This window comes from Cervus canadensis, chromosome 11 (assembly GCF_019320065.1).
Source record: "Cervus canadensis isolate Bull #8, Minnesota chromosome 11, ASM1932006v1, whole genome shotgun sequence".
NCBI classification, from domain to species: Eukaryota; Metazoa; Chordata; class Mammalia; order Artiodactyla; family Cervidae; genus Cervus; species Cervus canadensis.
Window position 1 is genome coordinate 68,384,281 of NC_057396.1, and position 14,581 is coordinate 68,398,861.

The 14,581-nt window shown below is 43.0% G+C and overlaps 1 protein-coding gene across 4 annotated transcripts in view; it reads left to right on the plus strand.

Annotated features, from left to right (window-relative positions):
• The window catches only part of EXT2 (exostosin glycosyltransferase 2), a 139,048-nt gene that overhangs the window by 72,999 nt on the left and 51,468 nt on the right, over positions 1 to 14,581 (plus strand). The gene's annotated exons all lie outside the window — the stretch shown is intronic.

The window sequence follows — 14,581 nt, forward strand, 5'->3', positions numbered from 1 at the left end:
TTATTTGTAAATAAAAAGTGATACAGTGTGATTATTTAACCTATAGATCTTGGGCTTCCCAGGTGGCACTAGTAGTAGAGAACCCATTTGCCAGTGCAGGAGACATAAGGGATGCAGGTTCATTCTCTAGGCCGGGAAGATCCCCTGGAGGAGGGCATGGCAACCCACTCCAGTATTCTTGCCTGAAGAATCCCCATGGACAGAGGAGCCTGGCCGGCTGCAGTCCATGGGGTCACAAAGAGTCGGAGACCGCTGAAGCCACTGAACACACGGACAGACCTCCTTTAGATGTTGTCAGTCACCTTCATGATGTCCATTACAGCGGAAGAAGATTTCCGGCAGTCACTGTGTTCAGCTGTCATGTCTCTTCAGCCTCTACTAGAGCAGTTTCTCGGGTCCTTCTTTGTCTGGCCTGACAGTGGCCTTTTTGAAGAGAACATGTCAGTTATTTTGGAAGGTGCCCCTTGATTTGGATTTGTCTGATGCCTTTGCGTTAAATTATGCATTCCATTTCAAATTATTGAAATTCAGATTAAGTGTTTTTGGCAGGAGTGTCACAAAAGTAATGTTGGTTCTTGGTGTATCACGTTGGAGGACGCATGATGTCAATTTGTCCCATTGGTAGAGATGATAACTTCACTCAGAGGTTTCTCCAGTGGGAAGTTACTTCTTTCTTTTAATGTGTCTTGTGAGGAAATACTTTGAGACTGTGTCAATATCCTGTCTACTCCTCAAACTTTTACTAGGTTTAGCATCCACCGATGATTTCTTGTCTGAATCAATTGTTATAATGGTTGCCAAATGGTAATTTCTAATTCCCATTCTCTATCTGCTTTTGAGAGTGATTTTTATTCTTTAACCTGAGGGTTCATGTCTTTTAATCAGTGTTGGAATATTTGGAGTCATTTTCTCTTTGAATATTATGTATCTGTCATCCTCACTGATCTTGGAATCCTATTAAATGCATGTTAGACCTCTTTAATTCTGTTGTTGTGTCTCTCAAGTTTGTTTCCAACCCCCCTTATGTTTTACACATTTTTAACTCTTTGTGCTGCATGTTGGCAAATTTGTTCTCATCTATTTTTCTCTTTTCTTTAGCCATGTCCAGTGTGTTTTTACCCATCTATTGGGATTTAAATTTCAGTAGTTACTTCTAGAAGCTCTGATTATTTTTCAAATCTGTATGCCTGATCTTTTTTCATAGTATCTTTTTTCCCCATATATTTTCACTTCACTCTTTTGTATCTTAATTATTTGAGATACTCACTTTATATTCTCCAGTAATTCAATTTTAAAATTTCTCATAGTTTCTAATCCTGTCATTTGTCCACTGCCTGTTGCTCTTGTTGCTTTATTTCCTTATATGTTTTGTAATTTTGGAATGTGAGTTTCATCTCTGGCAAGGTTTTCTATAGAAATCTTCGCCACCTGGGGGTAAGAAGGTATTTCTCCAGAGAGTTTGTTCTTGTTTTGTGGCTTCTGCCAGATGTTCCAGGAGGTGTTGCAGAGATAAATCACTTTTTAACCTTAATTTCTCAGTCAGAGGTTTCCATACGGCACAGGGAGGGTCCGTTTAAACCCCACACCAGTATGAGGGCTAGCCTCTGTTGGCAGCATCCCCTGTCCAAGCTCAGGTTGAAGAGGACAAATGATTTTCTGTGTGTCCACATTCTAGGAGTGACTTTCAGGACCACCTTTTTACTGATTGTACAGGCCTTCAGGGGTTCAGGCTTGGTATGTAAATCCCACTGCCAGCTGCCTCTGCCCCCGTGCCCAAAGCTGTGTTCCTCGTCCAGCATGGGTATGAGTACCCACACCCTGCGTCACTAGGCCCAGTGACAGCCTCCCTGGGGTACCACGGTGCCATCAGCTCTCTTTGCAGTTTGCTCATTGATTTGGGTTTCTGGCAACTTTCCATTCCCTGAATATTTTTTTAAAATTTTGTTATATTTTATCTTACATTTTCGTCTGTTGTCCAGCAAGAGACGCTATCTGTTTCACCTCCCCGGATATGTTGAACTCCTGCCCACTGTTGTTTCCTCGCCTGTTTTTTCTGCCCTGTGTGGGTTCATGCTCCCCCCCTTCTACCCCCAGAAGGAAGCAGAGCTAAAACATAGTAGACAAAACATACACCTTATTGGAATTCCGGAGAAGTTAAGAAATGATTGCATTTTAGAGGTTGTTCTTTCCACTTTGTATTGACTTTAATAGTCCTGTCAGCTCAAAACTTTACAAAAGCTTTGATTTTCTTGGTTATAACTGTGTAGGTGCTTTGAGCTTGGAAGTCACAAGCTCAAACGTAATCTTTCTCAAGAGTGTCTGTTTACCAAGCTAGTGATGTCTTCCTTCATACCATAGCTGACCTCTGCAATGCAGTCAGTGGGCCGCCAGCAAACATTTTTATGCCCAGGCCAGAGAAGTAGCCTGTCTTTCGAACTGAGTGTTTCAGGTGTGGGATAGCCAGATGAAACTGTAAATTTGTTTCACCTCTCATGAGTAGTAATGCTTTGAGCCACCACTAGCATTCTTGAGCACTTTGGATTATAGATCAGCCTGTTTGCTTGAATCAGAGAAATTACTAGCTTTTTCACTGAAGTTTTTTTTTTTTTTTTAAGTGTTTTCTGTATACTTATTAAGTAACAGATCCAGGGATGAGGATGGTGAGTTTGAAGACTGTGTCTTAAGACTAATCCACGTTTTTTGCTATCAAACAGCTGAACTGTTATTTTTAATATACAAACTTAAGAACCAGTGAAATCAACAACATGTTGTATTTGCTCCTACTTTATTGTATTCACCCATTTAATTGATTAGACAGTATCTTAAACCATTTTACCACAGATGTATTTAGTGAAATTTATTACTTGCAGACTGATATAACTCATGAATTATTAAAAGCATCAGCATATGGAGCCCTCTCTTTCTCATCCAGATTCTTTGACTACGGCTTAGGTTGAGCCATTTAACTGGCTTCTGTCCATCCCACTGATGGAAGCCGCAGTCAGATGAGGGTTCTTATAAATGATTGGCTTCCTTTCCGAGCAAGAAGAGGATAAAATGTCAACTTTTTCCTCTCCTACCTGAAAAGCAATCAGGAGCAACCCTCCCGCTCTTCTTGACAGTAGTTTGGCTTTATAGAAGAAGGGCAGGCATTGAGCCAAATGTGAATTTCAGTGCTATATAAAGAAAAAAGTTAAGTAGCTAAAACTCCAATAGTGACTGGAATTTTTAGAGCGGTGTTCAGATGGGTTTAACCTGCAAGCTCCAAAAAGCTAACAATAGCTCAGAAATGCCTGAACTGTGAGATTTAATCCCTCCTTTCCTGGTAATGATCCCAGTAAACCGAGGTTACTTATCGAATGTTCTCTTCACAGCGATTTGCTCATCTGTAGGACTGGGTTTAGGGGGTAATAATAATTCCAGAAAAATAGGGTAGTGGTTAGTGGCTGATTACCAGTTACTAATCAAAGCCACTGAAAAGGACATTTTGGAATCAACTGGAGCTCAAGACCATTAGGAGCCTGACATTGTGCTTTCTTACCTCTTTAAAATTTGTTATCCTTACCTGTAAAATGAACTGTTACTTATTTCATAGTATTATCATGAGACAGTAATGAAATAACATATGTGGGAGCATTTTTGTAAGTGGTATGATATAAGGCTGCTAGTGTGATGTTGTATCACGTGGAAACATACATTCTAGAATTGGATGGGACTCTGGAGAACAAAACTGAAATTTACAGAGGGCATTGTTTTGTAGCCAGATAGGCTCTGTTGTGTATTTTCTGTTGTTGAATCCTTGCATCCCCAACGTAGCATTCTGTTAGCTCCATTCTTACAGATGAAGAAGGGGAGTCTTGTTTATTTTTAAGATCTACCTCTCCATCCTCCCATTTCATACATGAGGAAATGGAGATCTGCAGAAGTGTGGTGACTTATCTGGCGCAGAGATTCTCAGTCCATCATTCCATCTGTTATAATACGTTATGGTATTGTCACAGTAATTGTTTTTGTCTTGCACAGAGACTTGGCCCTGAAATTAAACAGGAAACACAATAGCACCTAATTAGATTATTAGCATAAATATAGAAAGACTTGTGTCACTGGCTTCTTGGTGGATTAGGTATGCTAAATGACCTTCCCAACTGGACAACAAGAGTACTGAATGAAGTGTGATAAAGCCTGTTGCTAAGCTGGGTTAAAAGTGAGATACTTGTTGACCCTAAACAAAGTGAAGCTAGGTGTCCTGGGAGGTGAGTGGGAGCCAAAGCCAGCTTTTGCTGCAGACATTTTGCAGAGTTTGGTCATGTGGAGCTCCCAGCCTGGTTAACTGTCTGAAGTAGGGAGCAGGGGGGCAGGAGAGAAAGCATGTGGCCTGTGCAAGTTGGAGAATCTATCAGGAGCTTCCTGGGTGAAGCCAGGAAGCTAAAAGAGCCTCCTCAGTGAAGGGGTAAAGAAGAATAAGTCTATATTGACCCTGGTGTTGAGCACTGCATTCATAAGCCAGCTTCACATGGTTTGTGGTCCATGTTCATACGGCAGGTGTAGGCCAAATAAATCTCAAGAGGAGAATTTCCTCGAAGGTGGCCCTGAGTTGATAGGGGCCAGTGGAAGTAGACACAGACCCTCTCTGGAGTGGCTCATCTTCAGTCCAGCTCTCAAATAATTAAAGTGTCTGTGGAAAATGAGCAGCTCACTGTAAAAAACAAAACCAAACCCCCACAATACCGCAAAGAAATAAGGCAGTATCATGAGCGAGAACCAACAGAAACACAGCTGCAAGGCTTGGGCCAGCTCCAGAAGACAGGAAGGACAGGGAGGCCTGGCATGCTGCAGTCCATGGGGTTGCAAAGAGTCAGATGTGACGTAGAGACTGAACGACACTTCAGATGATTAGATTCAAAGAAATTGTTCAGAATGCAGCCCAAAGAGACAGAAAATATTAAAGAACTGAAGTTACGTGGAGAACGGAGGGACAAGGGACAAGGTCCAACATATGTCTAATCAGAGTTCCAGGAGGAAGAGAGAGACAATGGAAAAGAGTCCCTTTTTTTTGAAAGAATAATAGCTGACAATTTTCCAGAGCTGTTGAATGATAGTAGACCTCAGAGCTAGGAAGACCAGCAAACCACAAGCTGGACAGTCATAGTGAAACTGCAGTGCACTGAAGAAAAAGGAGCTCTTAAACACATCTAGAGGGAAAAGAGGCTAACAGTGAAAAGGTCTGGCTTGTTCCTGTGACCCTGCGTTAGTCTCAGTGGCTCAGTTTCTCTGGGTGTTAAAGAGTCACAGTACCTGTTTACTCCAGTCCACCCAGATGTAGTTAGACTCATTCCAACACCAACATACAGAAAACTGATTTGTGAAGACATCACTGTAAATAAATTGTAGAAATTCTAAGTTGATAATTTACCTATCTTCCTTAGTTGTGTCTACAGCACTGAAAGGGATTTCTAGCCTTCCATTTTCATCTCTCATGTGTCTGTTTAATGTCAAGTCAGGGAGATTTAGCCATCAGCATTCTCCTTATTTTTCAGAACGGTCGGTTATTTTTTACGGGTGGGATGAGGCAAAGACGCAGTGCAGCAAGCAGACTTCAGGCTTGTCCCTGAATCTTTTCCCTCTCAGTGTGAAGAGAGCCTGCTGGCACACGTTCTTTAGGTCTCCCATTCTCCAGCTTCCCAAGTCAGCGCGCGCCCAGGGCAGTGCTATGCTGCAAGGAGAAGCCGCAGAGGGTCAATGGGTAAGGCAACGTGGGCCACGTTACTGATTGCCGCTTTCAGATCTCCCAGCACCCATTAACATAAATATCATCTCACCGTTTTGGACAGGGGACACCACCCTTATGCACGTTAGTAATGTGATGCTAATGCTTAACCCTTTCATTGCCCTCTCTGCTTCAAAGGCCTTGCCCTATGTCCATTGATAGGGAGGCTGTTTGAACCTCGAGGCAAAAATGAAAGGGTTAACTCCTTTTGGTTTTGCCCTTTGACCACTTCAGGATGAGAGGCATGATGAAATACTTTTCAAAGTCTTCAGTGGAAACACATCATGCATAATTGGAGCAAAAAAGAATAAATCAAAGCTTTTCCCCCCCTTTTAGTCTGGTAATTCATAATTGAAACCACATTGAGGTAAGGGTTGATAACTTCAAAACAACCATGAAAACTGCCCTTTCGATCAAGGTAGGGATAGGTAAGGCTGCTCATAACCAGGGGCTTGAAAGCTTCTGTGTAACAAGCTTGTCTTCTCTTCTCTTCCTTTCTCCTCTGACTTCTCACTTTTCTGCTCTGGCAAAATACCTTCATTTAAATCAAACATGGGTTGACTCAAATACCTGCTTAATTCTCTTCTTGTCACATGACATTATACCTAGTGACATTAAAAAAAGAAAAAAACTCTGCTATAATAGGGATTGAATTTTGGATCATCCTGCTTTGAACTTGAGTCCTTCTGTTTGGGTTTTGCCTTGTGTAGGTTGAGAGAATCCTTTTGTTGATATCAGAATGTGTATTTTATAATCCTCCAGTAATTCCAGCAAGAACCTTTCAGAATGGCTCTAGCAGTTTGCCCACCAGCTTCCTCCACTTTCTGTATGGTAAGTAACTTTGGCCAGGATGGTTTTGGTTAGGCTCACATAGGACTCCCATGACCTTTCAACTAAGGAAGTAAAACAGGATTGCAGGAAGGGCCCAGACAACTTCCTCTGTGTGAGACTGCCAAAGGCACACCTACTTAGTTGAGTTGGAATCCCTTGCTTGAAGGAGAAGACCCCTTTGAGCTGGTGGTGGACTTTAAGCCTGATCTCCCAAGGCTTCTCTCTCAAGAGATCCTGTCACCTGAACCCACATCTCCCTCTCTCTGGTTTGTCTGTTCACTGTTAATTCTTTCACTGGGACTTTTCAGAATAAGCAGTGTGATAGAGCTTCTCACAAGTGGGCATGGTGATGTGACAGTTGTCATGGCTGCCGTGGATTAAGTTAACAGTCTAGGTTTCTCAGCTTCCCTGAAGAATGTTTGTTGTGAGTGAGGAGTGAAGTGGGGGGAGGGTGAGTGCTGGATGAAGGAGGTATTTGGCCTCAATGCCCGATGCACACACTCCTCCTCTGGTTATCGCCTCCCATCTTGGAGTGAAGAGTTTCACTGAATGTACCCAAAAGTTTCTTAAGAGCCACAGATCCGAGCTGCAGCTGCGGTAGTGGGGCTCTGCCTTCTTCTCTGGCCCCTCTGTTGCTGGGTGACTGGTTTCATGCCCCATCGTGCCATGATGGAGATTTAATCAGGCCACGGAGTTAATTGCCAGCGCTGTTTGCCTTTTCCCTGGCAGAAATCAGAGTCTTGAGTAAATTATGGAGGTTTAAATTTGCTTGATTTCCTGCAGAAAGTGGGGTCAGGAGGTCCCAGACTGTAGACACTCTTTTTGGTCAGCCAGCAGGGGGTCAGTCCTTAACGGTATTTCAGAGGTGACTAAATGCTGTTTTTGAAACGTCCTTCTCCAGTAAGTTTTTTTTCCTCTGGGGGTTGGTCTGCTGACCTTACCCTAGTGGAGTGGAGTGTCTGTGTGAAGGCGCGCACCCCAATTAAAGCTACCTTTCTCTTCGCCGTCACTGGGCTCCAAAGGCAAATGGAATCATGTTTGTGGACAGAGAGGCACCCAGCGCAGAAGCCCAGCTGCAGGTCAGCGTTTCCTGTTTCTGACCTTCTGAGATGGAACGTTGAAGGTAGCTGTGTCAATTTATCAGTAAAACAATACTCTGGACAAGAAAGCTTCAAAACAAATCAACAGAAAACCATTGATGAGACTTAAAAAGAGACTTCTGTCACATGGGCTTTTCATGATGTGGCTTTAGCCTGCCTGTCTCTGAGGCCCCTCGTCTGTGCTTCCCTGCCTCCCTCCTCCCAACCTTGGCCCTGGCAGAGTCTGCCCCTGGCGGGTGAGGAAGCAGGTCTTAGCGCTCCCCACTCAGTTTGCCCTGCGGCTGTTTGATTAGCTCCATCCCCTCCTCACCTCCTCCAGGAAGATGGAGGTGACTCTATGGATCTTCCTGGCCCCACAGGACTTGAGGACCTTGTTTTTTTTTTATTTTATTGTATTTTTTTTTTTATTAGTTGGAGGCTAATTACTTCACAACATTTCAGTGGGTTTTGTCATACATTGATATGAATCAGCCATAGATTTACATGTATTCCCCATCCCGATCCCCCCTCCCACCTCCCTCTCCACCCGATTCCTCTGGGTCTTCCCAGTGCACCAGGCCCGAGCACTTGTCTCATGCATCCCACCTGGGCTGGTGATCTGTTTCACCATAGATAGTATACATGCTGTTCTTTTGAAATATCCCACCCTCACATTCTCCCACAGAGTTCAAAAGTCTGTTCTGTACTTCTGTGTCTCTTTTTCTATTTTGCATATAGGGTTATCGTTACCATCTTCTAAATTCCATATATATGTGTTAGTATGCTGTAATGTTCTTTATCTTTCTGGCTTACTTCACTCTGTATAATGGGCTCCAGTTTCATCCATCTCATTAGGACTGGTTCAAATGAATTCTTTTTAACGGCTGAGTAATATTCCATGGTGTATATGTACCACAGCTTCCTTATCCATTCATCTGCTGATGGGCATCTAGGTTGCTTCCATGTCCTGGCTATTATAAACAGTGCTGCGATGAACATTGGGGTGCACGTGTCTCTTTCAGATCTGGTTTCCTCAGTGTGTATGCCCAGAAGTGGGATTGCTGGGTCATATGGCAGTTCTATTTCCAGTTTTTTAAGAAATCTCCACACTGTTTTCCATAGCGGCTGTACTAGTTTGCATTCCCACCAACAGTGTAAGAGGGTTCCCTTTTCTCCACACCCTCTCCAGCATTTATTGCTTGTAGACTTTTGGATAGCAGCCATCCTGACTGGCGTGTAATGGTACCTCATTGTGGTTTTGATTTGCATTTCTCTGATAATGAGTGATGTTGAGCATCTTTTCATGTGTTTGTTAGCCATCTGTATGTCTTCTTTGGAGAAATGTCTGTTTAGTTCTTTGGCCCATTTTTTGATTGGGTCATTTATTTTTCTGGAATTGAGCTGCAGGAGTTGCTTGTATATTTTTGAGATTAATCCTTTGTCTGTTTCTTCATTTGCTATTATTTTCTCCCAATCTGAGGGCTGTCTTTTCACCTTACTTATAGTTTCCTTTGTAGTGCAAAAGCTTTTAAGTTTCCTTAGGTCCCATTTGTTTAGTTTTGCTTTTATTTCCAATATTCTGGGAGGTGGGTCATAGAGGATCTTGCTGTGATTTATGTCGGAGAGTGTTTTGCCTATGTTCTCCTCTAGGAGTTTTATAGTTTCTGGTCTTACATTTAGATCTTTAATCCATTTTGAGTTTATTTTTGTGTATGGTGTTAGAAAGTGTTCTAGTTTCATTCTTTTACAAGTGGTTGACCAGTTTTCCCAGCACCACTTGTTAAAGAGGTTGTCTTTTTTCCATTGTATATCCTTGCCTCCTTTGTCAAAGATAAGGTGTCCATAGGTTCGTGGATTTATCTCTGGGCTTTCTATTCTGTTCCATTGATCTATATTTCTGTCTTTGTGCCAGTACCATACTCTCTTGATGACTGTGGCTTTGTAGTAGAGTCTGAAGTCAGGCAGGTTGATTCCTCCAGTTCCATTCTTCTTTCTCAAGATTACTTTGGCTACTCGAGGTTTTTTGTATTTCCATACAAATTGTGAAATTCTTTGGTCTAGTTCTGTGAAAAATACCGTTGGTAGCTTGATAGGGATTGCATTGAATCTATAGATTGCTTTGGGTAGAATAGCCATTTTGATGATATTGATTCTTCCAATCCATGAACACGGTATGTTTGTCCATCTGTTTGTGGAGGACCTTGTTTTAGTACTTGTTGTTTGTGTTATAATTTGTCTTTTTACCTAGCTGTCTTCCCTACCAGATTATGAACTGTTTGAGGAGAAGGAATTTGTCTTTGCGTCTTTAACCCTATTCTTGGCTTATAGTTTATGCTCAGGAAATGTTGACTGAATGAATGAGCACCAAAAATCATACTGATGGAATGATTGCCGAGCTCCTAATACTGTTGTTTTGGCAGACGAGAATATGAATTGGAATGAGCTAGTTTTTTGTGTTTGCTTTCAACTATTGTTCCTAGTTTCCCTGATAGCTCAGTTGGTAAAGAATCCGCCTACAATGCAGGAGACCCCAGTTCAATTCCTGGGTCAGGAAGATCCCCTTGAGAAGGGATAGGCTACCCACTCCAGTATTCTTGGGCTTCCCTGGTAGCTCAGCTGGTAAAGAATCTGCCCACAATGCGGGAGACCTGGGTTCGATCCCTGGGTTGGGAAGATCCCCTGGAGAAGGGAAAGGCTACCCACTCCAGTATTCTGGCCTGGAGAATTCCATGGATTGTATAGTCCATGGGGTCACAAAGAGTCAGACACGACTGAGTGACTTCTACTTTCACCATCCCTGGAGCTCTGTGTTGAGCCCTGGGCTAAGTGCTCACGTGCATAATCTGGAGGTAGGTACTGTCAGGCTCTGCATTTTACAGGTGAGGAAACTAAGAGTCACAGAAGAGGCTTTCCACACCACAGTAAATGGAAGCATCCAGATTCACACTGTCTGTTAAATATCCTAACCCTACACTTCTTCAGAATACTTAGAACGATAAGATTGTGGATGAGTATTTTAAATGAATGAACTAAGTTGGAAACCATTTCAGAGCTTTGATGTCACTCATTTGAATGTACATTAGCTGTTCACACCCATGCACAGAGAACAGAAAGAACACAATTTGCGCTTAGTCATTTTTAAACATGTTTTTGTTGAGTCGCACCAAGCACTGTGCTAAATGCTGGGTGTTAATAGCAGTTACGACTCTGGTTTTCATGATAGCTAAAACCTTTCTTGAAAGCTAAAAGCTTTCAAGATAGCTAAAATATAATGAATAGGACAGAAAAGGGAAAATTATGAAAATAAAAACAGTGTATTTGGAGAGGAAGAAGAATCCAGGTAAATCAGGACCCCAGAGCATGCTGAGGTAAAGGAAGAGAGGAAGAAGGGATTCATTTAAAATCCTAGTGGCTGGAAGATACCTCATGATGACTTAGCCACCTCTCACCCCGCTTTTGAGACCTGCAGAAAGTGAATCCCGGGGAAATTCCTATTCCCATAAGACCGTCTGTTGGTTTCCTTTGTCGAATGTTTGTATGTGTCAGGTACTTTACATTTATTACCTTGTTACTGTTATTAACATCTAGATTGTTAAGAAATAAGTAAGACGTTAATAATTTAATTATTGTGTTAAGTAACACTACCTAGAAAAGAGTTTCCCTCATGGCTCAGTGGTAAAGAATCTGCCTGCAGTGTAGAAGACCCGGGTTCGATTCCTGGGTCTGGAATAGCCCTTGGAGAAGGGAATGGCTACCCACTCCAGTATTCTTGCCTGGGAAATCCCATGGACAGAGGAGCCTGGTGTCCATGGCGTCACAAAGAGTATGACACAACTGAACGACTAACACTTGTACTTGTACCTAGAAAAGTTGTAGTTTTACCATGAGCTTGTAGATTCAGCAACTGAGGTGCAAGAGATGTTAAGTGCTTTGCCCAGGTCACACAGCTGGTAAGCGAAGAACCTGGGTTCTGATTAAGGACATGTGATTCTAAAACTGACCTCAAATGTGCTGACTCACTTTTTTGAAGTCATTTGCATCAGTGTTGGTGGCATATCCTACAGTAAAGTGTCAAGCTTGTAACAGTAAATTCATGCTCAGCAGTTTCTGTGTTGTCTCCGTGTTCATCTCAATGTCTGTGTTTCATGGGAAACTGTTGGCAAGATTTCAGAGCTTGTTACGCTCCTTTATGTGCCCTGTCTCCCTCAATATGTTGCCGTTTCTGCTTCTCCAGTATTCAAGCCCTGTTTGGCATGCAAGTGAGCGGTGTGGAAAAATTGAGAGCCGAGACAAGTTACTGTCCATTTCCTACCCACCCTTCGTCTCCTCCCGCATCCCATAACCATCCACTTCCCAAAGGGAGCTGGCATATGGGATGAGACAGGATCTATTGTCTTGCCAGAGACCTCGTTTCTTCTCCTGGCAGCGCTGTGAAACCAGAGCTGTGATGCCTTTTGGGGGGTTTAAATTCCAAGGGATTCATTTTCTGAAACCACGCTTTGCATCTCTCAGGGAATTTTTCCCCTCCTTTGAATGTCATAGAGGCATGCAAGTGTGCTGGCGTTCCCCACTTCTGAAGAACAGACCTCATTTTGTTGGAGGTTTAATAGTTTTTCCTCCTGTGTTAGAGGTGTATTTACCTTTTTAAATTTATGTGCTCCCTTTGTGTCAGTGTTATGTATTTGGTATGTTTTTATTCCATGTACCCTCTGAAATCATAGTGTTTAGGTGGTCTCTTACTTATTGGCCCAGATTTGATCATCAAGAATCAAGAAAACTTTCAGCATTTCTGTCTCAGAGAAGAGCTAGAAGTTATAAGCTCTGGAGTTTCCCCACAGTTCCAGTTTCCAGAGTCTGTAAATGGTGATGCTTACCTCAACCTGGGGAAGGGCCGTGAAACTCCACATCCTGGTGTTCTGGAGTCAGACAGCCTGGGCTTTCCCGCTCTGTCACGTCTAGGTTATGTGACCATGAACATCATTCACTGTTTCTTCTTTCCTTTCTGGACTGGTAAAGCAGATGATCAGACATCATTCACTATTTCTAATCCCACAGTTTCATTATCCATAAAATGAGAGTGGTAGCCATCTATTTTGGGGTTGTCATGAGGCTCAAATGAGATAATATATGTAAAGCACAGCGCCTCACAGTAAAGTGAAAGTTGCTCAGTCGTGTCCAACTCTTTGCGACCCCATGGACCATATGGTCCATGGAATTCTCCAGGCCAGGATACTGGAGTAGGTAGCCTTTCCCTCCTCCTGGGGATCCTCCTAACCCAGGGATCAAACCCAGGTCTCCCACATTTCAGGCAGATTCTTTACCAGCTGAGCCACAAGGGAAGCCCAAGAATACTGGAGTGGATAGCCTATCCCTTCTCCAGCGGATCTTCCTGACCCAGGAATCGAACTGGTGTCTCCTGCATTGGAGGCAGATTCTTTACCAGCTGAACTATCAGGGAAACCAAAGTACTTAGCAAATCTTGACTATTTTGATGTCACGTATTAAATTATTTTACATCTTTAAAAACTTTTTTTTCTTTTCCATTTAAAATGGTAATTTTCAAGCACATGAGTTTTGTATTGGGAGGGGTTGATGAGTGGGCTGGGTTGGTGAGGGCAGAGAGACCACGAACCTCGGGGATTAACTGTGACTTAACACACAGGGCTACTTCCTGACTTCCGTTTCCATACAAGTCAGGAAACTGTGACGAATAAGATAGGAGTAGAAAATGAAAAGGTGTTCCTGCAAAGGTGATCAGATGCAGGGTAGAAACACCAAGATCCAGGCATCTTCCTAAGACCACGGCTTAATGCCCAAGTGTGATATTGTGGAAACAAAAAGTCAGCCTTAGGAAAACAGTCCTTCCTGTTGTGTCTGTTGGTTGTGAAATCTTAATTATGGCCTGTTGTGGACATTTTGGCATTAATATCCTGATGACATTAGGACTCCAGGAATCCCATTCAGTCTCCTTGAGTTCCCATCCATGTGTATTCCATGTGTTTGTGTGCATTTCCTGTCCCACACTGTTACATCTGGCAGACAGCTGTTGTCACATACGTGGTGATGGGTGTCCATCAGTGATATGGATGAGGTTGATGGGGGAAACCTTGGAAATCCCAGAGTATGAAAAGACTAAAGAGTGTGAGCAGCCAGAAAAACAGGCCATTTCATATTCAGCCTCCTCCTGGTGAAGCTGAAGTTACGTCCTGAAGTTAAGCTTTTCATGTAAAAGCATATGAATGTAATTCATGCCACTGAATTGTACACTTAAAGATGTTTGAAATGGCAGATTTCATGTTATATTTTACCAGTTTTTAAAATTTAACAGTGTAATATACCAAAACCCATTGTGTACCTTAAATGGGTGCATTGTTTACTACATGAATTATTGGGCTTCCCTCGTGGCTCAGCTGGTAAAGAATCTGCCTGCAATGCGGAAGGCATCAACCCCTGGGTTGGGAAGATCCCCTGGAGAAGGGAAAGGTTACCCACTCCAGTATCCTGGCCTGGAGAATTCTATGGACTATATAGTCCATGGGGTCGCAAAGAGTCGGACACGACTGAGCAACTAAACCACCACCCCTCTGCTTCTTCTGTTGTCTCTGTTTTCTCTGACTTCTTGTTTTTCTTTTTGTTTTCTATTGTTCATGCTGAAGATGTTCTTGAAATGTCTGATTCTAGGATCTGTGGAAGCTCTAAAAAGTTGATCAAAAGTCTTTTGTTTAAGAGAAGCTTGTTACCCAGAGGGCTTCGCTGTAAGGTGGTGGGTCCTCGCTGTGAGATGGTGGGGCCTCGCTGTAAGGTGGTGGGGCCTCGCAGTGGGGTGGTGGGGCCTCGCATTGGGGTGGTGGGTCCTCGCTGTGGGGTGGTGGGGCCTCGCTGTGGGGTGGTGGGGCCTCGCTGT